Genomic DNA, 26,567 nt, shown 5'->3' with positions numbered 1-26,567 from the left:
TGTGTGTGTGTGTGTGTGTGTGTGTGTGTGTGTGTGTGTGTGTGTGTGTGTGTGTGTGTGTGTGTGTGTGTGTGTGTGTGTGAGAGAGAGAGAGGCTGAGAGGCAGAGAAAGGCTCTCTTGGTTGTGTGTGTGTCTTTGCTTGCTAAAGACGCTGGGTGCAGAGCAGAGCGATAGGGTGGGGGCTGTTCTCTGTCTATCCCTCCTTTTCTCCAGCGCAGTTAGAGAGCAGATCACTCAGCTGATCAACCATCACTCTGCTCCGGTGATGCCAGCTCCACCGTCATTAATAACACATACACACATACACACACAGTCCAATCCCTCTTCAAATCGCAGGCTCTGTTCTTGGAGCTGCTAGTAATTCTGATTGGCTGAGCAGGCTGTCAATCAGTCATGATCCCCTGTATCCCTGAGGAAGAAGGAGGGAGGAAGAGACTAAATGTGTGTGTATGTGTGGGATAGAGTAGGAGGAATGGAGTGACAGAGAGAGTGTGTATGTGTCTGTGTGTTTGTTAAAGAGAGAGTGATAGAGGGAGACTGAGTGAGAAAACATGGAACGGAGGGATGGCGAATGGATGTGGCTTCTTATTTAGACTGGCATTTCGGGTTTGAATCTCCAGGGGATTTGAAGGCAGCGTTTAACAAAGTGTGGTTTCTGCAGGTCATTATTCAATGCCTTTGTGTCCCTCATTTGGCCAGACACTCTGAACTGAACACCTGTGTACCTCTGGCTCCCTGGTCCCCTCACAGTCATATACAGTGGGGCAAAAAATAATTTAGTCAGCCACCAATTGTGCAAGTTCTCCCACTTAAAAAGATGAGAGAGGCCTGTAATGTTCATCATAGGTACACTTCAACAAAATGAGAAGAAAAAAATCCAGAAAATCACATTGTAGGATTTTTATGAATTTATTTGCAAATTATGGTGGGAAATAAGTATTTGGTCAATAACAAAAGTTTATCTCAATACTTTGTTATATACCCTTTGTTGGCAATGACAGAGGTCAAAGTCTTCACAAGGTTTTCACACACTGTTGCTGGTATTTTGGCCCATTGCTCCATGCAGATCTCCTCTAGAGCAGTGATGTTTTGGGGCTGTTGCTGGGCAACACGGACTTTCAACTCCCTCCAAATATTTTCTATGGGGTTGAGATCTGGAGCCTGGCTCGGCCACTCCAGGACCTTGAAATGCTTCTTACGAAACCACTCCTTCATTGCCCGGGCGGTGTGTTTGGGATCATTGTTAGGCTGAAAGACCCAGCCACGTTTCATCTTCAATGCCCTTGCTGATGGAAGGAGGTTTTCACTCAAAATCTCACGATACATGGCCCCATTCATTCCTTCCTTTACACGGATCAGTCGTCCTGGTCCTTTTGCAGAAAAACAGCCCCAAAGCATGATGTTTCCACTCCCATGCTTCACAGTAGTTATGGTGTTCTTTGGATGCAACTCAGCATTATTTGTCCTCCAAACACGACGAGTTGAGTTTTTACCAAAAAGTTATATTTTGGTTTCATCTGACCATATGACATTCTCCCAATCTTCTTCTGGATCATCAAAATGCTCTCTAGCAAACTTCAGACGGGCCTGGACATGTACTGGCTTAAGCAGGGGGAAACGTCTGGCACTGCAGGATTTGAGTCCCTGGTGGCGTAGTGTGTTACTGATGGTAGGCTTTGTTACTTTGGTCCCAGCTCTCTGCAGGTCCCCCTGTGTGGTTCTGGGATTTTTGCTCACCGTTCTTGTGATAATTTTGACCCCACTGGGTGAGATCTTGCATGGAGCCTCAGATCGAGGGAGATTATCACTGGTCTTGTATGTCTTACATTTCCTAATAATTACCCCCACAGTTGATTTCTTCAAACCAAGCTGCTTACCTATTGCAGATTCAGTCTTCCCAGCCTGGTGCAGGTCTACAATTTTGACAGCTCTTTGGTCTTGGCCATAGTGGAGTTTGGTGTGTGACTGTTTGAGGTTGTGGACAGGTGTCTTTTATACTGATAACAAGTTCAAACAGGTGCCATTAATACAGGTAACGAGTGGAGGACAGAGAAGCCTCTTAAAGAAGAAGTTACAGGTCTGTAAGAGCCAGAAATCTTGCTTGTGTCATGATTTGGCCAGGGTTGTTGCGGTTTTTGGTCACTAGATGCCCCCATTGTGCCTTTTGACCTTTTGTTTTCCCTTGATCCCCATTATTATTTGCACCTGTGCCTCGTTTCCCCTGATTGTATTTAAACCATTTGTTTTCCTCAGTTCTGTGCTCTGTGTTTGTATGTTAGCACCCAGCCCTAGTACTCTGTGTACTCTTGTTGATCCCGGTGGACTCTCTTGAGGAATGCTGTTTTTTGTTCTTGTTTGTTTGTTTTTTTGAGTATCTTTTGAGGCTTTTTGTGCTATTCCTTCCACCTTGTGGATTTACCTATTTGTCTTGGAGGATTACCTTTGTTCTTATGGAATTCCTTTTGAGGTTGTGTAGTTACATGTTTTCCTGAAGAACTTCTCTTTTTCTTCATTAAATTCACCGTCTCAAGTTGTTATGCAGGTGAATGAGGACCCAAAAGCGACTTGGCGAAAACAGAGTCTTTAATCCAGTTTAAGGAAATAGCAATACTCCTAGACAGATCGGAGCGGTAAATAAAGCATAAAACAATTTCACTCGTAATCACGAGAACTGACTGGAGACTCGATAATAAACTGCAGGTTGCCTCGGGAAGGCACTTGACCGTAGCAGACTCAGACACCTGCTCACCACGCAGCATCTGAGGGAAACACGACACGACAGGGCGATACAAAGACACAGCACGGTGAACAATATACAAGGATCCGACAGGGCAGAAACGGAAAACAAGGGGAGAAATAGGGACTCTAATCAGGGGAAAAGATAGGGAACAGGTGTGGGAAGACTAAATGATAGATTAGGGGAATAGGAACAGCTGGGAGCAGGAAAGGAACGATAGAGAGAAGAGAGAGAGGAAGGGAGAGAGAAAAAGGGGAACGAACCTAAAAAGACCAGCAGGGGGAAAACGAACAGAAGGAAAAGCAAAATGACAAGACAATATAAGACAAAACATGACAGTACCCCCCCACTCACCGAGCGCCTCCTGGCGCACTCGAGGAGGAATCCTGGCGGCAACGGAGGAAATCATCAATCAGTGAACGGTCCAGCACGTCCCGAGACGGAACCCAACTCCTCTCCTCAGGACCGTAACCCTCCCAATCCACTAAGTATTGGTGACCCCGTCCCCGAGAACGCATGTCCATGATCCTACGTACCTTGTAAATAGGTGCGCTCTCGACAAGGACGGGAGGGGGGAGGGAAGACGAACGGGGGTGCGAAGAAAGGGCTTGACACAGGAGACATGGAAGACAGGATGGACGCGACGAAGATGTCGCGGAAGAAGCAGTCGCACAGCGACAGGATTGACGACCTGGGAGACACGGAACGGACCAATGAACCGCGGAGTCAACTTACGAGAAGCTGTCGTAAGAGGAAGGTTGCGAGTGGAAAGCCACACTCTCTGGCCGCAACAATACCTTGGACTCTTAATCCTACGTTTATTGGCGGCTCTCACAGTCTGTGCCCTGTAACGGCAAAGTGCAGACCTCACCCTCCTCCAGGTGCGCTCACAACGTTGGACAAACGCTTGAGCGGAGGGTACGCTGGACTCGGCAAGCTGGGATGAGAACAGAGGAGGCTGGTAACCCAGACTACTCTGAAACGGAGATAACCCGGTAGCAGACGAAGGAAGCGAGTTGTGAGCGTATTCTGCCCAGGGGAGCTGTTCTGCCCAAGACGCAGGGTTTCTGAAAGAAAGGCTGTGTAGTATGCGACCAATCGTCTGATTGGCCCTCTCTGCTTGACCGTTAGACTGGGGATGAAACCCGGAAGAGAGACTGACGGACGCACCAATCAAACGACAGAACTCCCTCCAAAACTGTGACGTGAATTGCGGACCTCTGTCTGAAACGGCGTCTAACGGGAGGCCATGAATTCTGAACACATTCTCGATGATGATTTGTGCCGTCTCCTTAGCGGAAGGAAGTTTAGCGAGAGGAATGAAATGTGCCGCCTTAGAGAACCTATCGACAACCGTAAGAATCACAGTCTTCCCCGCAGACAAAGGCAGACCGGTAATGAAGTCTAGGGCGATGTGAGACCATGGTCGAGAAGGAATGGGGAGCGGTCTGAGACGACCGGCAGGAGGAGAGTTACCTGACTTAGTCTGCGCGCAGTCCGAACAAGCAGCCACGAAACGGCGCGTGTCACGCTCCTGAGTCGGCCACCAAAAGCGCTGGCGAATAGAAGCAAGAGTGCCTCGAACACCGGGATGACCAGCTAACTTGGCAGAGTGAGCCCACTGAAGAACAGCCAGACGAGTGGAAACAGGAACGAAAAGAAGGTTACTAGGACAAGCGCGCGGCGACGCAGTGTGCGTGAGTGCTTGCTTAACCTGTCTTTCAATTCCCCAGACTGTCAACCCGACAACACGCCCATAAGGAAGAATCCCCTCGGGATCAGTAGAAGCCACAGAAGAACTAAAAAGACGGGATAAGGCATCAGGCTTGGTGTTCTTGCTACCCGGACGGTAAGAAATCACAAACTCGAAACGAGCAAAAATAACGCCCAACGAGCTTGACGAGCATTAAGTCGTTTGGCAGAACGGATGTACTCAAGGTTCTTATGGTCTGTCCAAACGACAAAAGGAACGGTCGCCCCCTCCAACCACTGTCGCCATTCGCCTAGGGCTAAGCGGATGGCGAGCAGTTCGCGGTTACCCACATCATAGTTGCGTTCAGATGGCGACAGGCGATGAGAAAAATAAGCGCAAGGATGAACCTTATCGTCAGACTGGAAGCGCTGGGATAGAATGGCTCCCACGCCTACCTCTGAAGCGTCAACCTCGACAATGAATTGTCTAGTGACGTCAGGAGTAACGAGGATAGGAGCGGACGTAAAACGTTCTTTTAGAAGATCAAAAGCTCCCTGGGCGGAACCGGACCACTTAAAACACGTCTTGACAGAAGTAAGAGCTGTGAGAGGGGCAGCAACTTGACCGAAATTACGAATGAAACGCCGATAGAAATTAGCGAAACCTAGAAAGCGCTGCAACTCGACACGTGACCTTGGAACGGGCCACTCACTGACAGCTTGGACCTTAGCGGAATCCATCTGAATGCCTTCAGCGGAAATAACGGAACCGAGAAAAGTAACGGAGGAGACATGAAAAGAGCACTTCTCAGCCTTAACGTAGAGACAATTCTCTAAAAGGCGCTGGAGAACACGTCGAACGTGCTGAACATGAATCTCGAGTGACGGTGAAAAAATCAGGATATCGTCAAGGTAGACAAAAACAAAGATGTTCAGCATGTCTCTCAGAACATCATTAACTAATGCCTGAAAAACAGCTGGCGCATTGGCGAGACCAAACGGCAGAACCCGGTACTCAAAATGCCCTAACGGAGTGTTAAACGCCGTTTTCCACTCGTCCCCCTCTCTGATGCGCACGAGATGGTAAGCGTTACGAAGGTCCAACTTAGTAAAGCACCTGGCTCCCTGCAGAATCTCGAAGGCTGATGACATAAGGGGAAGCGGATAACGATTCTTAACCGTTATGTCATTCAGCCCTCGATAATCCACGCAGGGGCGCAGAGTACCGTCCTTTTCTTAACAAAAAAACCCCGCCCCGGCCAGAGAGGAAGAAGGCACTATGGTACCGGCGTCAAGAGACACAGACAAATAATCCTCGAGAGCCTTACGTTCGGGAGCCGACAGAGAGTATAGTCTACCCCGAGGAGGAGTGGTCCCCGGAAGGAGATCAATACTACAATCATACGACCGGTGAGGAGGAAGGGAGTTGGCTCGGGACCGACTGAAGACCGTGCGCAGATCATGATATTCCTCCGGCACTCCTGTCAAATCGCGAGGTTCCTCCTGAGAAGTGGGGACAGAAGAAATGGGAGGGATGGCAGACATTAAACACTTCACATGACAAGAAACGTTCCAGGATAGGATAGAATTACTAGACCAATTAATAGAAGGATTATGACCTACTAGCCAGGGATGACCCAAAACAACAGGTGTAAAAGGTGAACAAAAAATCAAAAAAGAAATAGTCTCACTGTGGTTACCAGATACTGTGAGGGTTAAAGGTAGTGTCTCAAATCTGATACTGGGAAGATGACTACCATCTAAGGCGAACATGGGCGTAGGCTTGTCTAACTGTCTGAAAGGAATGTCATGTTTCCGAGCCCATGCTTCGTCCATGAAACAACCCTCAGCCCCAGAGTCTATCAAGGCACTGCATGTAGCACCCGAACCGGTCCAGCGTAGATGGACCGACAAAGTAGTACAGGATCTAGATGGAGAGACCTGAGTAGTAGCGCTCACCAGTAGCCCTCCGCTTACTGATGAGCTCTGGCTTTTACTGGACATGAATTGACAAAATGTCCCTCAAATCCGCAATAGAGGCACAGGCGGTTGGTGATCCTCCGTTCCCTCTCCTTCGAGATGCGAATACCTCCCAGCTACATGGGCTCAGTCTCTGAGCCAGAGGAGGGAGATGGTTGCGATGCGGAGCAGGGAAACACCGTTGACGCGAGCTCTCTTCCACGAGCTTGGTGACGAAGATCTACCCGTCGTTCTATGCGGATGGCGAGAGCAATCAAAGAGTCCACACTGGAAGGAACCTCCCGGGAGAGAATCTCATCTTTGACCACTGCGTGGAGTCCCTCCAGAAAACGAGCGAGCAGCGCCGGCTCGTTCCAGTCACTAGAGGCAGCAAGAGTGCGAAACTCTATAGAGTAATCCGTTATGGATCGATCACCTTGGCATAGGGAAGCCAGGGCCCTAGAAGCCTCCCTACCAAAAACTGAACGGTCAAAAACCCGAATCATCTCCTCTTTAAAGTTCTGGTAATTGTTTGAACAATCAGCCCTTGCCTCCCAGATAGCTGTGCCCCACTCTCGAGCCCGGCCAGTAAGGAGTGAAATGACGTAAGCAACCCGAGCTCTCTCTAGAGTATGTGTTGGGTTGGAGAGAGAACACAATATCACACTGGGTGAGAAAGGAGCGGCACTCCTTGGGCTGCCCGGAGTAGCAAGGTGGGTTATTAACCCTAAGTTCCGGAGGCTCGGCAGACCAGGAAGTAACAGGTGGCACGAGACGAAGACTCTGGAACTGTCCAGAGAGGTCGGAAACCTGAGCGGCCAGGTTCTCCATGGCATGACGAGCAGCAGACAATTCCTGCTCGTGTCTGCCGAGCATGGCTCCTTGGATCTCGACGGCAGTGTTACGAGCGTCTGTAGTCGCTGGGTCCATTCTTTGGTCGGATCCTTCTGTTATGCAGGTGAATGAGGACCCAAAAGCGACTTGGCGAAAACAGAGTCTTTAATCCAGTTTAAGGAAATAGCAATACTCCTAGACAGATCGGAGCGGTAAATAAAGCATAAAACAATTTCACTCGTAATCACGAGAACTGACTGGAGACTCGATAATAAACTGCAGGTTGCCTCGGGAAGGCACTTGACCGTAGCAGACTCAGACACCTGCTCACCACGCAGCATCTGAGGGAAACACGACACGACAGGGCAATACAAAGACACAGCACGGTGAACAATATACAAGGATCCGATAGGGCAGAAATGGAAAACAAGGGGAGAAATAGGGACTCTAATCAGGGGAAAAGATAGGGAACAGGTGTGGGAAGACTAAATGATAGATTAGGGGAATAGGAACAGCTGGGAGCAGGAACGGAACGATAGAGAGAAGAGAGAGAGGAAGGGAGAGAGAAAAAGGGGAACGAACCTAAAAAGACCAGCAGGGGGAAAATGAACAGAAGGAAAAGCAAAATGACAAGACAATATAAGACAAAACATGACACAAGTACTGCTGTGTCTGCCTCATCTTCTGGGTTCTGCAGACTATTCGTGGCTCAGTTGGTTAAGGGACTGTTTCTCACTCCGGAGACCCGGGTTCGTAACCAGGTCCTGACAGCTTGTTTGTAGGTGACCAAATACTCATTTTCCACCATAATTTGCAAATAAATTCATTAAAAATCCTACAATGTGATTTTCTGGATTTTTTTTTCTCATTTTGTCTGTCATAGTTGAAAAGTGATATTCTGAGTATAAATACAGTACAGTACACACACTATAGGGTAAAACAAATGTTGTTTTCTACACAACTGCAAACTTCAAGGAGTAGGACATTCAAGGAGTTGGTCTGATGGTGCCCTCTGGTGTCATCAACCTCCCCCTTGCTTGAGGAACAATAGGGGAGCTTGTGCTGTGTCATGAGGATACCTGGATCACCTATTGAGATATTCAGGTGTTAAATGAGCTGAAGAGGGGACTGGAGTAGGACTTGAAGGGTTAATTAGAAACAAAGTGAATGATCTTTCTCTATCATGGGCTGTGGATGAGCATAGTCCTGCTACTGTTTGTTTGTGTTCCGCTGTGTTGTGAGGTTCACTTGCTGAGAGATGGAGAGGAAAGAGAGGGAAGACCGACATATGAGGGGAGGAGTGAGATCCTGGTACCTGAACCCTACACAATATTCACTGCAGTATAGTATGTTTCTGTCTACTGCTGGGGAGGTATAGTGATTCTAGTTCTGTCTACTGTTGTGAATAGGGTATTTTTAATGTTGTTTTTATTGAAGAGTAGACTAGAGTAAATAGAGTCGCTTTACAGTACAAACGTAAAAGACATAAAACTTCTATTTATTTTTCTTCTCTGTGTATTTGGTGACCATGGTTTTATTTTTATTATGATCTTTATCAAATATATTTATTGATATAATTTATTGTGTGTGTTCCAGGTATCCCAAGAATCCCCAGCAGAAGATCATCAAGAGGGTCATAGCCCGGGAGGGAGACTTCATTAAGTACGTACAGAACGAGCTCTTTCCCCATAGCTTTATCAAATCAAACTTAAAACACAAAGGATGTCTAAAATAAAAATAGAATCACTCATTAAAGGCCTATGTGAAGAACTCCTATGTGAAGACTTTTCGGCATTTGCTGTATGATCGATGATATGATCGATGAGAATCTCCATGTTGCAAATATACGGACCCTTAATAGACGTCTGCAAATGTTTTAAAAATTTGACGACAGTGTCGAGCCGTGCACCAGGGCCAGATCTTCCAGCAAGTCATCAAATTAAGTCACTCGGACATTCAGTTTCCGTTTTATAAAATTTAAAAATGTTGGAAATTTTTCTGCTGCCACGGTAAATTCCACCAGATGGCAAATGGCTACTTATTACAAATGTACAAAACAACACCAATCATGACATGGCTATTTCTCCTAAACGGAAAAGACTTTGAAGATGAAGCTTGGTGAGCATAGGTTTAGACTGATGGGCTGTTTGCCCAGAAACAAGATGGCGTCGAGGCTTCAAGGCTTTTTGAGTTAAGGCAATTTTTCTGTGAATAAAGGTCAAAAACAAAAATAGAGTGCTAATTTGACCGCTTCACATCAAAATACATGAACCTCCAGTTTCAGGAAAACAAGAACCAGCCATTTATCTATTGTAATTTACGAGAAATTGTACAATATACAATTGATGATGGTCAAAGAAATTTGTTTTATTTTCCCAAAAAGTTACAGATCCAGTTGCGACGTGTTAAGGCGGGTTTCGGAGCTCCATGTGATTTCTGTGATTTTCTGAAATAACACACACTCATTCAACCCTCTGTAAATAAGTCAGTTCTAAACGTAAAGACTTAAAACGCAGGATTCTGTAAAAGCCTACCCCAGTGAGGATATGTGTTTACTTTAAGCTTCCTGTGCCAACCGGAAGTTCCCTAAATCGGGGGCATAGGGGTTGTTTCGAACGGGTTAAAAAGGTCAGATCTTTCCAAAACGTCCTATGTGTGATTAGGCAACCCTCATGAACTGTAAATCATTCATTTCTCCCAACAGATTTCCAAGAAAAACTCACACATACACACACACAGCAAGGATGGAGTGACACAGTATGGGGCTTACAGACACACAGGGCCTGCAATAGTTACCTGCATTCGAACTATCAAAGAACCATCAGACCTAGAGCTCTGAAACGTTAAATACATGTTCTAGAGCTTAAGGAGAAGTTTATCTAAAGTTCCATGTATAATAGTTGAACCTTTATCAATGTTTATTATGAGTATTTATGTAATTTGATGTGGCTCTCTGCACGTTTTAGAACTACTGAACGTAACGCGCCAATGTAAACTCAGATTTTTTTATATAAATATGAACTTTATCAAAAAAACATACATGTATTGTGTAACATGAAGTCCTATGAGTGCCATCTAATGAAGATCATCAAAGGTTAGTGATTCATTTCCGCTAGCGGAACCCCAGTCCTAGACAGGTTAACACTATGGGCAAACATTTTACCCAATGTATTCCAGTACTTAAATGTGTTTTCCTTAGTCTACTCTTAATCGTGGAATTAATGCATTCAATCAATGTTTAATCTTTAACCTATATTATTTATCACCTGATTGGAAATGTTGTCACTATAAATAGTCTCAGGCAGTCCAAATCGCGGGATAATCTCCCGACATAATGCCGACATAATGGCTCTTCCCATGTATTAATATTGCCGCATATCTAAACAATGATTTAGGTAAGATTAGTAAATTATCCTTATATCTGACATTATCTTGTAGGATCGTCCCTTTCATTTTCCACATGTCCAATTCTCCCTGGGATCTGCATTCATGGTTATCCTGTAACAAGTCTCTGTCAAGTGTCTTATCCTCGTTAAGATTTATCTGTGCTGCTTTGTGTGGTTTTAAACGCCTATGTGCTCGTCTGTGTAAATAGTAATCTTTCTCTCCTTTCTTATTTCGCAGGCACTAGTCAATGCTACTATTTCGGCCTGTTGTGCCAAAATAATAATAATAATTTCTAGGCAATGGTTCAGTGTCTGCTATCTCCTCTCAATCCTGGCTTATTATGATATTCTAACCTTCGTAATGCTCCAGGTCTCCTGCTCCTCACTCTCAGACCATCAAGGTCACCTTAGTCCTCCGCATAGGGCGGGGGAGCCCTCTTCCATCTGCATTTTCTACTAACTGTCTGTCAGTATCAAATATAGGTTGTTTTCAAATATTGTGTTAAATGTCTCACTGTCTCCCTGTCTGAACTCATGGATTTTTAGAAAAATCACTTGTCTATGGTGGCAATCTGTAAGGTTATTACATAGGTTGATTAAGGTTATGATTAAGGTCAATGCTCTCAATAATCCTGAATCACCACAGATGTCATATATCCCTGTACTGTTGGCTAGGATTAGGTTCTAAATACTTAACATAAACCTACTGTTGGCTAGGATTAGGTTCTAAATACTTAACATAAACCTACTGTTGGCTAGGATTAGGTTCTAAATACTTAACATAAACCTACTGTTGGCTAGGATTAGGTTCTAAATACTTAACATAAACCTACTGTTGGCTAGGATTAGGTTCTAAATACTTAACATAAACCTACCATTAATCCAAGGCTATGCCATTTCTTTCTTCTCATTGGTTAAAATTAAAAATATGTCAACTATAAACTTGTTCATAATTATCAATTACCTTAAAATCAGTATCACAAATTACCTTGAATTCATTATCCAAATGGCCCTGCCATGAGGCTGATCAGACCACAACGGAAAACCATGATAGAGGTCAACTTTTACAGTCGTGTTTCTTACTATATTATAATATTCTTACTATACTATAAACAGTTAAACCAAGAATCAATAACCTGAAACTATCACAAAACTTTTACGATTCAACTATTCAGACATGAATCGCTTACAGTCAAATATAGCCCAGTGAGCGTGACTAACTCTCCCCTTCTTACCAGTGGACAAAAATATAACCTCTCCTCCAGCCACGTTCTGCCTTACCGCTATCGTACGATTAAAACCAAACTTTACAACTGTCCCTTCTCTTTCGGCTTCACCCTTATGAAATGTCCAATAGTTAAAAGTAACATGTAAAAATGTATAATCTACATCAGTCAATCCATAAGAATCAAAACATTTCGGTGGGCACCACTCTATCACTCTAGCACCACTCTATCACTCTAGCACCACTCTATCACTCTAGCACCACTCTATCACTCTATCACTCTAGCACCACTCTATCACTCTAGCACCACTCTACCACTCTAGCACCACTCTATCACTCTAGCACCACTCTATCACTCTATCACTCTAGCACCACTCTATCACTCTAGCACCACTCTATCACTCTAGCACCACTCTATCACTCTATCACTCTATCACTCTAGCACCACTCTATCACTCTAGCACCACTCTATCACTCTAGCACCACTCTATCACTCTATCACTCTAGCACCACTCTATCACTCTAGCACCACTCTACCACTCTATCACTCTAGCACCACTCTATCACTCTAGCACCACTCTATCACTCTAGCACCACTCTATCACTCTAGCACTCTAGCACCACTCTATCACTCTATCACCACTCTATCACTCTAGCACCACTCTATCACTCTATCACTCTAGCACCACTCTATCACTCTAGCACCACTCTATCACTCTATCACTCTAGCACCACTCTATCACTCTATCACTCTAGCACCACTCTATCACTCTATCACTCTAGCACCACTCTATCACTCTATCACCACTCTATCACTCTAGCACCACTCTATCACTCTAGCACCACTCTATCACTCTAGCACCACTCTATCACTCTATCACTCTAGCACCACTCTATCACTCTAGCACCACTCTATCACTCTAGCACCACTCTATCACTCTCACTCTATCACTCTAGCACCACTCTATCACTCTAGCACCACTCTATCACTCTATCACTCTAGCACCACTCTATCACTCTAGCACCACTCTATCACTCTATCACTCTAGCACCACTCTATCACTCTAGCACCACTCTATCACTCTAGCACCACTCTATCACTCTATCACTCTAGCACCACTCTATCACTCTAGCACCACTCTATCACTCTAGCACCACTCTATCACTCTATCACTCTAGCACCACTCTATCACTCTAGCACCACTCTATCACTCTAGCACCACTCTATCACTCTAGCACCACTCTATCACTCTATCACTCTAGCACCACTCTATCACTCTAGCACCACTCTATCACTCTATCACTCTAGCACCACTCTATCACTCTATCACTCTAGCACCACTCTATCACTCTAGCACCACTCTATCACTCTATCACCACTCTATCACTCTAGCACCACTCTATCACTCTATCACCACTCTATCACTCTAGCACCACTCTATCACTCTAGCACCACTCTATCACTCTAGCACCACTCTATCACTCTATCACCACTCTATCACTCTAGCACCACTCTATCACTCTAGCACCACTCTATCACTCTAGCACCACTCTATCACTCTATCACTCTAGCACCACTCTATCACTCTAGCACCACTCTAGCACCACTCTATCACTCTAGCACCACTCTATCACTCTATCACCACTCTATCACTCTATCACCACTCTATCACTCTAGCACCACTCTATCACTCTAGCACCACTCTATCACTCTATCACCACTCTATCACTCTAGCACCACTCTATCACTCTATCACCACTCTATCACTCTATCACCACTCTATCACTCTATCACTCTAGCACCACTCTATCACTCTATCACCACTCTATCACTCTATCACTCTAGCACCACTCTATCACTCTAGCACCACTCTATCACTCTAGCACCACTCTATCACTCTAGCACCACTCTATCACTCTATCACCACTCTATCACTCTATCACTCTAGCACCACTCTATCACTCTATCACTCTAGCACCACTCTATCACTCTATCACTCTAGCACCACTCTATCACTCTAGCACCACTCTATCACTCTATCACTCTAGCACCACTCTATCACTCTATCACTCTAGCACCACTCTATCACTCTATCACTCTAGCACCACTCTATCACTCTATCACTCTAGCACCACTCTATCACTCTATCACTCTAGCACCACTCTATCACTCTAGCACCACTCTATCACTCTATCACTCTAGCACCACTCTATCACTCTATCACTCTAGCACCACTCTATCACTCTATCACTCTAGCACCACTCTATCACTCTATCACTCTAGCACCACTCTATCACTCTATCACTCTAGCACCACTCTATCACTCTATCACTCTAGCACCACTCTATCACTCTATCACTCTAGCACCACCACTCTATCACTCTATCACTCTAGCACCACTCTATCACTCTAGCACCACTCTATCTACTCTATCACTCTAGCACCACTCTATCACTCTATCACTCTAGCACCACTCTATCACTCTATCACTCTAGCACCACTCTATCACTCTATCACTCTAGCACCACTCTATCACTCTAGCACCACTCTATCACTCTATCACTCTAGCACCACTCTATCACTCTATCACTCTAGCACCACTCTATCACTCTATCACTCTAGCACCACTCTATCACTCTAGCACCACTCTATCACTCTAGCACCACTCTATCACTCTAGCACCACTCTATCACTCTAGCACCACTCTATCACTCTAGCACCACTCTATCACTCTATCACTCTAGCACCACTCTATCACTCTAGCACCACTCTATCACTCTAGCACCACTCTACCACTCTAGCACCACTCTATCACTCTAGCACCACTCTATCACTCTAGCACCACTCTATCACTCTAGCACCACTCTATCACTCTAGCACCACTCTATCACTCTATCACTCTAGCACCACTCTATCACTCTAGCACCACTCTATCACTCTAGCACCACTCTATCACTCTAGCACCACTCTATCACTCTAGCACCACTCTATCACCATTATCTCTCCGCTATTATTTAGAATTCATTACATTTGGGTAACTGTCTCTTCTATGATTCAGTCATTTAAATATGACTCCATTCTCAATACGTTATTCCAGCAGATCATTTAGGCAACAGACACTGTGTTACATCGAAATCGCCTCGCTATCATTTAGAAAGAATTAATCTTTCACTATATCCTAAACAAGCAATTCAAACATTCAGTTTAAATCTTAAACAAATACTAACAACCGTATCTCTCCCGGCAAAACATATCAATAGTTGAATTACAATCAGAACTACTTTTAGTCCATTGGCTGAGATGCAAACCCGAGGCCCCCACGTTGTAGGCAAGAGTCCTACCCCTTGACCACCAACACTATAGAAATGCTTGAGACGCAAGTAACCATATTATTATAATAGTCGTAAACTCCAGCACGAACTACCGAGACAATTCCCAGAAAATAGCCCTAATTTAAAGGTCCAAGCGTTTTCTCTGTATGTCCCATTATCTTGTAACTTTTCTCAACTTTCTCCCTTTCTCTACCTCTATCCACTTTCTCAATCAGTTTGCTAAATCCTGTCCTTTCCTCCTCTATCTCTCCCTCGGCTCCAGGAGGTTCCCCATATGGGGGTGGGACGGGAAGCCTTGGCTGCCGTCTTCCCACCACCACTGTTTCATCACCGGGATTCTCTCTCCACGCCTGGTCTATCAGGGTTGGGTGCAATTTAGGCTTATGAGAGACCTCCAGAGGAGCCGTGGGAGTTATTGTTCCTTATTGTTCCTTCCTGTTATTGACTCAATACTGCTCAGTGCAAACAATGTGGCTCCTTCAGGTAGAAATTTCAATGGCAAATGGCTGTGTTATGCTCGACTATCATATAAGAGCTGGTCTTTCCGGGTATAACCATTAGATATTGTCGTTTACCTCAGCTCATTGGCTACCTATCAAGCTAGATTTCAAGACGATCAGTGGTCATTGGGACAGTCAATCACTGGTCATATCATTGGCGCGCAAGGAGGTCATTGTTTGGTGTGTTGAAATCAGTTCCTTTCGGTCAATACATCCCTCAAAAAGAACCATCAAGTATGGTTGTGTTACTAACAAACAGAGGATTGCATTGAAACCAACCATGACTATATAAACGTAAGTTTAGTGTGAGTAATACATAGAATGGTTCGTCGAAAGTTGAAGGAAATGGAATTCATGACACAAGCCGTTTCCAAAATGTTTTGTGTTATGCTATAAAAATGGATTTTATCGAACAAATGACCATTTATTGTGAAGATTGGACCTTTTGTATTGCCAAAAGAAGATCTTCAAAGGTAATTTATTATTTTATTGCTACTTCTGACTTTCGTGATGCTAATGCTTGGTTGGAAAATGCTAGTAATACTTGTGTGTGTGTGGGGTGTAGTCCTCAGTTTATCGCATGTTATGCTTTCTCCATAAATCCTTTTAAAAATCTGACACAGCGGTTGGATTAACAAGAAGTCAAGCTTTTAAAATGGTGTAAGATACATGTATTTACAAGAATGTTTAATATTACGAATGGTGTATTTAGAATATTTGCGCTCTGCTATTTCACCGGATGTTGGCCAGGTGGGACACTACCATCCCACCTAGCCCAGACAGGTTAAACAGTGAAAAACCATCACCAAATGGACATGACGAAATCAACACAACGAGCGATGGAGAGGAACCACTATTACTGCCTGGCCATCCCGAGTTCAGCAGGCCAGTCAATTTTGCATTTCTGCAGTACTTTTGAGCATGTCAAATTTGTGATGGTAAATGCCCATTGAAACATATTGCAAATGGAAAGTACATTTGCAATCAGATTAAACAGTGATAAACCATCACCAAATGAACATGATGAAATCAACACAATGAGCGATGGAGAGGAAACATTATCACTGCCCGGCCATCCCGAGTTCATCGGGCAGTCATTTTCGAATTTCTGCTGTATTTTTGAGCATGTCAAATTTGTGAGGGTAAATGCCCATTGAAACATATTGAAAATGGACAGCCGTGCACCTGGTGATAGGAACAGGTTACCAGGAGAACATTTTTTTAATGGTTTTGAATGCCGTCAGGAGGGTGCAAGGGGTCCCCCACCCGTGCCCATCTAATTGCGGCGCCCCTGGTCATTTTGGATGTTAAAAAAAAAAAAAAAACGACAGAGTCCCACTTCTCTCTCAAGTCACCATCGAGCGATGGAGAGGAACCACTATCACTGTCCGTCCATCGACAAAAGTATATTCATACAGTTCTTATACATGTATAATTGACAAAAAAAAATCGAAATAATTTCGAAAAACTATCCAGAAAGCACTTTTTTAGATGGTGATACAAGTTGGAAAGAAAATTCACATTTTCAAGATTTGACACTTGGGTCTTGACTTTATGTCTATATGAGTTGTGTCTCAGGACAGGTCCATGTTGTGTAAGGTGGTTATAGTGGCTAAATTAGTTGTGACTGAGGACAGGTTCATGTTGTCTTAGGTGGAAGTAGTGGCTATATGATTTGGGTCTCAGGACAAATCCATTTTGTCTAAGGTGGTAGTGGCTTTATGAGTTGTTTCTCAGGACAGGTCCATGTTGTCTAAGGTGGTAGTAGTGGCTATATGAGTTGTGACTTGGGACAGGTCCATTTTGTCTAAGGTGGTAGTGGCTATATGAGTTGTGACTCGGAACAGGTCCATGTTGTCTTAGGTGGTAGTAGTGACTATATGAGTTGTGACTCGGGACAGGTTCATTTTGTCTAAGGTGGTAGTGGCTGCATGACTCGTTACATATAACACCTCCTCCCAGTGTTCTCCTTGAAGGTGACAGGGGAGTCACACTCAGTGATGGCCACACTGAAAAGGTACACACACACACGCACGCATGCACACACATACACACAAAATGATTACAATTGTGACTGTTATGAGCAGCAGGGGGAATCGGCCACCAAGGACTATTACCTCTTTTGTTGATCAGAGGGTGGATCGTCTATATTCCGTCACAGCTGCTTTGCTAGCGTGAATTCAAATACAGGGCTCAGGCTTGGTTGTTACTGGGACGTTCTCCAAAGCCGTAAGACTTATGGAAATACGGACCTCCCGGTTTATGAAGAAATTTACCAGCGTCTTAGTTACAGTACAATAGAAATACAGTATGTGACCTAGTGAAGTTAATTTTGCAAAGTTGCAAAGACAATCATTACATTCATTCCCCTGAAACACTGAGTGTAGTCTAGCCAGGCTTTCTAATCTCGACATTAGCCAAAGCGAACAGTTGATAGTCAGTGGAGCTCTAATTGAAATGACATTGGGAGAATTAGACAGAGGCGGGTGCCACTACTCATAACACATTGTCGCCATGTAATTCACTCTGGCAACAATTTGTGATGGGCGCAGCTGAACAAATTACAGGTCACTTGTATTGCCTGGGAGGAGATAGTGGAATAATTAACATGGGGGTTTGATGGCTGACGGGGGGCGGTGGGATGGTCGCTGTGTGTGTGTTGCCTTTGGGGCCAGCCATGCTATAAATCACTGCTATGGTTTTAATCTCGCCATGCACAGAGAGACTGTCTTCTCTGCCTGACAGAGGATTAGACCTCTCAGCCAATTACAGCCCTCTGTGTGTGTGTGTGTGTGTGTGTGTGTGTGTGTGTGTGTGTGTGTGTGTGTGTGTGTGTGTGTGTGTGTGTGTGTGTGTGTGTGTGCGTGCGTGCGTGCGTGCGTGCGTGCGTGCGTGCGTGCGTGCGTGCGCGTGCGTGCGTGCGTGCGTGCGTGCGTGTGTGTCCCTCTGAGCTTAGCTCCTCCTCAGCGATATATAGGGCCGTTTTGGAGATTCATCTCCAAACAAGGATGGCTTACGGGACATAAATAATGTGTTACAATCTAATCAAAGCTTTAAATACCCCAGAAAGCCCAAGTGTTATGCCGCTATATTGTCAGGGAAATTGTTGCTATGCTGTAAAGCTGATGACTGGGAGACATACTGTACATTGAGAGGAAATGTATATTAATTTAAAGTATATGATTAATACAGATGTAGAATCTTAATTTGAGGCAGTTTGCTACAGCAGGAAAATAATTTTGCAGCAACAGGAAATTATGAACATTTTTGTAGGCCTTGATACATTTTTTGTAAGGGAAAATCAAGTCAGAAATTTCAAAGAGGAAATTACACATTTCAGCAGTTCTCCTGTAACAGGGTGTTCAAATTAAGATCCTACATCTGTAGCTATCTGGAGGTATATACAACCAAATCTGGGGTGCCAGGCAGGCTGTGAGACACATGGCTGGTGAACAAGACCATGGCTGTGTTCCCATGTCCATGCTAGCATACCACTTAGGATGCATGCCCAACACATTCTCAGTGCTATTCCTTCTAGCGTGGATATTGGAACCAGGCCTAAGTTTGATTTAACTTGTCTAATTCACCTCAAGCTGTTATACATCGTCATCATCGCCATCATCCTCATTGTCATCATTATCGTGTTTTATATGTCCATTATCATGTGTTTCTGTGCCCTGTATGCCTACCCCATCCAACTGCCACTGTACCAGGCAGCTACTATAAACCCACAACACTAATAGGAGAGTTAGGGAGCATAAATATTTAAGACAACTCAACGCTGAGACTGTTTGAAAATCTCCCCCAAACTCCTGAACTCCTGAATCTCCCCACAACCCTTTGTAACTGCTAGACACTGCCGGGAAGCGAGTCGCATGCTAATAGCATCCATTCAGTAGTCTGTATATTCACTTTAAACATAAATTATGGCCTGCGTCCCAAATGGCACCCTATTCCCTATTTAGTGCACTACTTTTGACCAGGACCCATAGAGGTCTGTTCAGAAGTAGTGCACTATGTAGGGAATACGGTGCCATTTGGGATTATAATCCTGTTTTTGTCTTCCCACAAAACTCTGACTGTTCTTTTGCCTGAACATATCAGGGGTAGCTGAACACCTTATAGTAATGTTCATTAATAAACCATTTGAGAAACTATTTATAAGTATGTAGTATATGCCCCAATTGATATGAATTTATTAGGCTAATACATGTATATGAACACTGCTTATAAAGGAAGATGGTTTAATAAAGTGTAACTGCAGACTAGTCTACTGTCACGACTTCTTCCGAAGTTGATACCTCTCCTTGTCCGGGCGGTGTTCGGCGGTCGACATTGACGGTCTTCTAGCCATCGCAGATCCATTTTTCATTTTTCATTTGTTTTGTCTCGTTTTCCCACACACCTGGTTCTCATTTCCCTCATTGTGTGTTGTGTATTTAACCCTCTGTTTCCCCCATGTCTTTGTGTGGTATTGTTTATCTGTTTTCATGTATGCGCACGTTAGGCCGGTTGCGCTGGGTTATGTTCAACCCGTATTTGTATTTCGTGTTCATTTGTGCCGTGTCCTTTTGGTTCGCCAAATAAAAGGCTCCAGTTTGCTACCAAATATCTGCTCTCCTGCACCTGACTTCCTACAGCCCTTCACGCATACCCTGACACTACAGATAAGATATGCCCTACTTTTAAAGTATTCTAGATCACTAGATTTTGAAGGAGCCAGTAGTATGTTCTTGTATTGGTTGTGTTCAGATACTGTATGTAGACCTAACCCCTGACATTCACTGAACCTCAGTTTGCTGGAGAACAGACATTAAGTTTAGTTTTCCCAGCAGCCAAATCAATATTTCTGTCCCAAGGTCTAAAGCAGTGGTGTCAAACATAATATAAATATATATTAAACAAACCAAAAATTTGGTATACATTTTTTATGTATTTGTATTTTGTAACCTTTTGGGGGGGAGAGGCAAACTATACTTTCAAATGATTAAAACCAAATTGAAACTGTAGAAATTATAATGGACCTACATTCATACAGTTTCTTGACTGTGTCCAGCTCTCTAATAATCACCAGAATGAAAGCTAGACAGTCAGGGAGCATATGATTTGCAAAATATGATAGAATATTGAGGAATATTTTGTGCAAATTTTGACTGCATGGAAATATAACCACTTTTCAGTTCAGTCCTCTGTACCTCGTTTTAGACTGAATATGGCCACCAGGCCAAAATGAGTTTGACATCCCTGGTCTAAAGAGTAGTCAGATGTAACATTGACCTAGAAAAGAATAGGAGAAGAATTGTAATTTAAAAAGTAATTTCTCCCATAATAAAAAATGTCCCTGTGATGAACCATACATCAGTCACAGCTAAGTACCCAGGTGATTGATGGTGTGTACCAACCTGTCCTCACTCCTCACAAAGGCGATGAGAGGCAAAATAGTTGAAGCTTAACTAGTCTGTAGAGAACTGATCAAACAGAGGTTATGTCCCAAATGGCACCCTATTCCCTTTAAAAAAGATACACTACTGTTCAAAAGTTTGGGGTCACTTAGAAATGTCCTTGTTTTTTAAAGAAAAGCACATTTTTTGTCCATTAAAATAACATCAAATTGATCAGAAATACAGTGTAGACATTGTTTATGTTGTAAATGACTATTGTAGCTGGAAATGGCAGAATTTTTATGGAATATCTACATAGGCATACAGAGGCCCATTATCAGCAACCATCATTCCAGTGTTCATATGGCACATTTTGTTAGCTAATCCAAGTTTATCATTTTAAAAGGCTAATTTGTCACCACTCCCACCGAAGGTGGCTCCCCTGCCTGTTCGGGCGGCTCTCGGCGGTCGTCGTCTACTAGCCGCCACCGATCCCTTTTTCCTATACTGGTAATTTGGTCTTATTGGTTGCACCTGTCGCTTATTTTGGTTTCTTGATTTCTGTCTATTTAACCCTGTTAGGCCCGCCTATTTTTGTGCGGGATTGTTTTCTGTTAGTCAGGGTGTGCGTGTTTGTGTTCCTGTCCGTTTCTGCCCTGTGTTGGGTCGGACTATTTTTCTGGCTATTTATCGCCTATTGTTTTTGGGCGTTTGTTTGGGAATCCCAATAAAGATGGTTTTCCCCAGTTCCTCTTCTCTCTGCAATTGACTCTGCACTCACCACCCCAGGCGATCGTGACAGAATCCCGCACCACAAGAAATGGAGTCAGCAGGAGCAGCTACACCTCCTCTCCCATCTATGTAGGAGCGAGTCCTCCATCATACGGCCATTCTCCACCGTATCAGGTCGGCAATGGACCAGATGATGGAGAGGATGGACTGATGGGAGAGGAGTGGCCTCTTTACCTCACCCCCAGCTCCTCTTCCCCCAGCACCACCTACCCCTCCTCCGGCGTCCGGATCCGGTGCTCTGCGTCTGGCGCTCCCCAGGGAGTACGATGGGAACGGCAGCTGGGTGCCAGGGGTTCTTACTACAGCTGGAGCTGTACCTGGTTACCGTTCGTCCGACTCCCTCGGGGGAGGAGAGCGTGAGCATCCTCGTCTCCTGTCTGATGGGTTCGACCACCCACCGGAGGGCAGAGCGGCGGGTGAACGGCTGTTTCACCTACGACAGGAGACGAGGAGCGTGCAGGACTTTGCGCTGGAGTTCCGGACCTTGTCCGCTGGGGCGGGGTGGAACGACAGGGCCCTGATGGACCTGATGGACCACTATCGCTGTAGCCTCCGGGAGGATGTCCGCAGGGAGCTAGCTTGTCGGGACGACACCCTCTCCCTCGATGAACTTATTGACATGTCCATGCGCCTAGACAACATGCTGGCTGCCCGCGGGCATCCAGAACAGGCCCTGTTGGTTCCACCTCCAGGCCCTCCCACTCCAGTTAGGGGGGGGGCGCATCGAGGGGGACCGGAGGAGAAGGCTGCTCCTGCACCAGGTGTGGTCGGAGAGGACACACTGCCGATCGGTGCTGGAGGAGCTCGTCTGGGAGTTGGGATGGCAGGCAGAGCACTCCTCGTACACCCCAGGTGAGTCAGCACCAGACTCACCCAGAGTTCCCTGTTGGTCATATGTTCCAACTAATTTCCTTTTCTGAGTTTTCTCCCTCTCTACAGCATAAGGCGCTAGTCGATTCAGGCGCAGCTGGGAACTTTATGGATCATGGGCTCGCGTTAAGACTAGGGATTCCCCTGGTGTCGTTAGAGCAACCTTTCCCCGTGCACTCCTTAGATAGCCGACCATTAAGGTCAGGGCTGGTTGGGGAGGCCACGGTTCCACTGGACATGGTAATGCAGGGGGATCATAAGGAGCGGATTAGTCTCTTCCTTATTGATTCACCTGCGTTTCCAGTGGTGCTGGCCATTCCCTAGCTGGCTAATCACAATCCTGAGATTTATGGAGACAGGAGGCTCTCCGAGGGTGGTCAGAGGAGTGTTCAGGTAGGTGCATAGGAGTTTCCATCAGTGCGATGATGGCGGAGAGTCCAGACCAGATTTCCACTGTGCGCAATCCCTCTGAATATGCCGATTTGTCTATTGCATTCTGTAAGAAGAGGGCGACCCAATTACCACCTCATCGACGAGGGGATTGCGCGATAAACCTCCTGGTAAACGCTGCACTTCCCAGGAGTCACGTGTACCCATTGTCCCAGGAGGAGACAGTGGCAATGGAGACAATATGTCACTGAATCTCTGGGACAGGGGTACATTCGGCCCTCCAAGTCACCCATCTCCTCAAGCTTATTTTTTGTGAAGAAAAAGGAGGGAGGTCCAAGTCCGTCTATTGATTATAGAGGTCTAAATTCCATCACAGTGGGGTTTAGTTACCCGCTACCTCTCATCGCCACGGCGGTGGGATCATTTCACGGGGCGCATTTCTTCACAAAACTGGACCTTGGGAGTGCGTATAATTTGGTGCGTATCCGGGAGGGAGATGAGTGGAAGACCGCGTTTAGTACCACATCTGGCCATTATGAGTACCTCGTCATGCCGTATGGGTTGAAGAATGCTCCAGCCATGTTCCAATCTTTCGTAGACGAGATTCTCAGGGACCTTCACGGGTAGGGTGTGGTAGTGTATATCGATGATATACTGATCTATTCTGCCACACGCGCCGCGCACGTGTCTCTGGTGCGTATGGTACTTGGGCGACTGCTGTCCCGCCTGTATGACACCGAGGAGCGGCCCATCGATCCGACTCCCATCCTTCCAGCTTCATGTCTGGTAGCACCGGTGGTATGGGAGGTGGACGCGGAGATTTCGTGTTTTAGATTCCGTCTCTCACAGTTGAAGTGTACCTATGATACAAATTACAGAACGTTACATGCTTTGTAAGTAGGAAAACCTGCAAAATCGACAGTGTATCTAATACTTGTTCTCCCCACTGTATATATACATATATTTTTTTTTCTCCCAGGAGTATGCATTTTCCCTTCTGGTAGGCCGTCATTGTAAATAAGAATTTGTTCTTAACTGACACGCCTAGTTAAATAAAGGTTTGTAACGGGTGTCGTCATCTGAAGAGGAATAATCGGACCATGCTTTTCATTCAAACTGAACACTATAACAAAGTAACAAAGATAATAAACAAAACCGAAACAGGCAGGTGCAGAAAACACTAAACAGAACTACTAGCATAACTACCCGCAAAACATAGGTGGGGAAAAGCTACCTAAGTATGATTCCCAATCAGAGACAACTGATTGAGAACCATACCCGGCCAAAACAAAGAAATACAACACATAGAAAAAGGAACATAGAATGCCCACCCAAATCACACCCTGAGTAAACCAAAATAGAGATATATAAAGCTCTCTAAGGTCAGGGCGTGACAAGGTTAAATAAAAATAAACAAAAAAATCTCATTAGTCATTACACACAAGCATGTTGGTCTTCATTCAGTTTGTCCTTGTTAGGTGATTAGATTATTATCTAAAGGGAGCATATGAGAGGACGACTGGCAGATGGATGATTTAGTAGAAAGGTGATGAACCATAATGAAACTAAAGGACAATTTCCTAAATGCAGATGTAGATAGACTAATTTTATTCTCGTCTCTAAAATGTTTGTCTAATTTTTATTGTGGTTTTCAATTGAGCCTGTAGCTCAATAAATGTTAATGACTGCCTTTCTTTTATAGCTAGGTTCTGAAGTAAATTTGGGTTGTATAACTGGCTAATGTGTTGATACAAATGTGTTGATCCAAACCTCCGCCCTCCCTCTCTCTCCAGGACGCTTGGCTATAAGAACCGCTATCTGAGAGTCCCTGACGGCCACTAATGTATCCAGGGGGACCATCAAGGCCACAGTCTGGACAGCAACAGCTGTGGACCGGTAAGCCACTTCTCTGCTTAAACTCCCTATTGTACACTACTCTGCTCAAAGTTCTCCACTACACAATGGGAATGGCCCATGCCAAAGCCTTATATTGGAATATAAAATACATAAATTAGAATATAAAAGCCTTATATTAGAATATAAAAGCCTTATATTAGAATAAAAAAGCCTTATATTAGAATATAAACGCATATTAGAATAAAAAAGCCTTATATTAGAATATAAAAGCATATTAGAATATAAAAGCCTTATATACACTGAGTGTACAAAACATTAAGAACACCTGCTCTTTCCATGACATAAATTGACCAGGTGAATCCAGGTGAAACTGATGATCCCTTATTGATGTCACTTGTCAATTCAATCAGTGTAGATGAAGGGGAGACAGGTTAAAGAAAGATTTTTAAGCCTTGAGACAAGTGAGACATGGATTGTGTATGAGTGCCATTCAGAGGGTCAATGGGCAAGACAAAACATTTGAATGGGGTATGTTTTTCATGATCAACAGTTTCCCCTGTGTATCAAGAATGGTCTACCACCCAAAGGCCATCCAGTCAACTTGACACAACTATGAGAAAAATTAGAGTCAACATGGACCAGCATCCCTGTGGATCACTTTCGACACCTTGTAGAGTCCATGCCCTGACGAATTCAGGTACAACTCAATATAAGGAAGGCGTTCTTAATGTTTTGTAAACTCAGTGTTATATTTGGATATAAATATAAGGCTCTGGGCGATGACATTGAAAAGCTAAGCACAGCTTGTCTGAGTCGTGATGTGTGTCCAGCAGTTCCACATTGGAACTTCAACAATGGGCCTAAATAGACCCTGGGAGATTTAATGAGGAAAATGAAAATAATTTAATAGCCGTGCATTGGCGAACAAACCTGGGTTCCAAATGTGTAATTTGTGTTCTGCTCATTAGCACAAGTTGGTCCCTCAGAGGGAAGAAACTCCGAACAGTTTCTCCACACGGTAGGCAGGCAGGTAGGTGGCACCAGTGGTGGAAAAAGTAACCAATTGTCATAATTGAGTAAAGTTATTTCAGGGAGCTGTCATTAGATGGAGGAAGGAAACAGCATAGCAGAACAGAGGCTAGGGAATGATCTATCTGTGGCGTTCCAATACTTTAAAGGAACTACTTTGTACTTGACATTTAACTGGGTCCATCAAACCCAGCTGCTGTTTTTTGGGGTATCACCAGGTGATTGAAGTTGGTTTTGGATGGTTCTATGTCAGTACTGTGTCTGTAGCTGGATTACAATCAATAAGTATTTGGTTAGAGTGAAGTTTTGTGGAGGAGTTTGTGGATTACCTTATTGTGACCAGTTTATTTACATGCCTTGAACAGAATATTAAAAGTGAAACTGTTTCCTTTACTCATTTTATCCTATAGTATATCTAAATGCAGAGACACATAAGCCTAACACTGGAAATACATATCCTCTTGTGGTTTCTTATGTAGGCCTATACGGTGTAGTATGCATGCAAATATGAAAAATATTTCTGCATGCGTATTAGGCCTACTTTACGTATCACCTCAATATATAATATATGTATTGGTCTT

General features: G+C 44.4%; 1 pseudogene; it reads left to right on the top strand.

Moving 5' to 3' along the window:
- Positions 1 to 25,017, top strand: part of LOC124040076 — a 181,311-nt pseudogene extending 156,294 nt beyond the window's left edge.
- The last annotated feature ends 1,550 nt before the right edge of the window (positions 25,018 to 26,567 follow it).

This window comes from Oncorhynchus gorbuscha, linkage group LG01 (genome assembly GCF_021184085.1).
Source record: "Oncorhynchus gorbuscha isolate QuinsamMale2020 ecotype Even-year linkage group LG01, OgorEven_v1.0, whole genome shotgun sequence".
Classification (NCBI taxonomy): Eukaryota; Metazoa; Chordata; class Actinopteri; order Salmoniformes; family Salmonidae; genus Oncorhynchus; species Oncorhynchus gorbuscha.
This window is presented reverse-complemented; position numbering and strand designations above follow the sequence as displayed.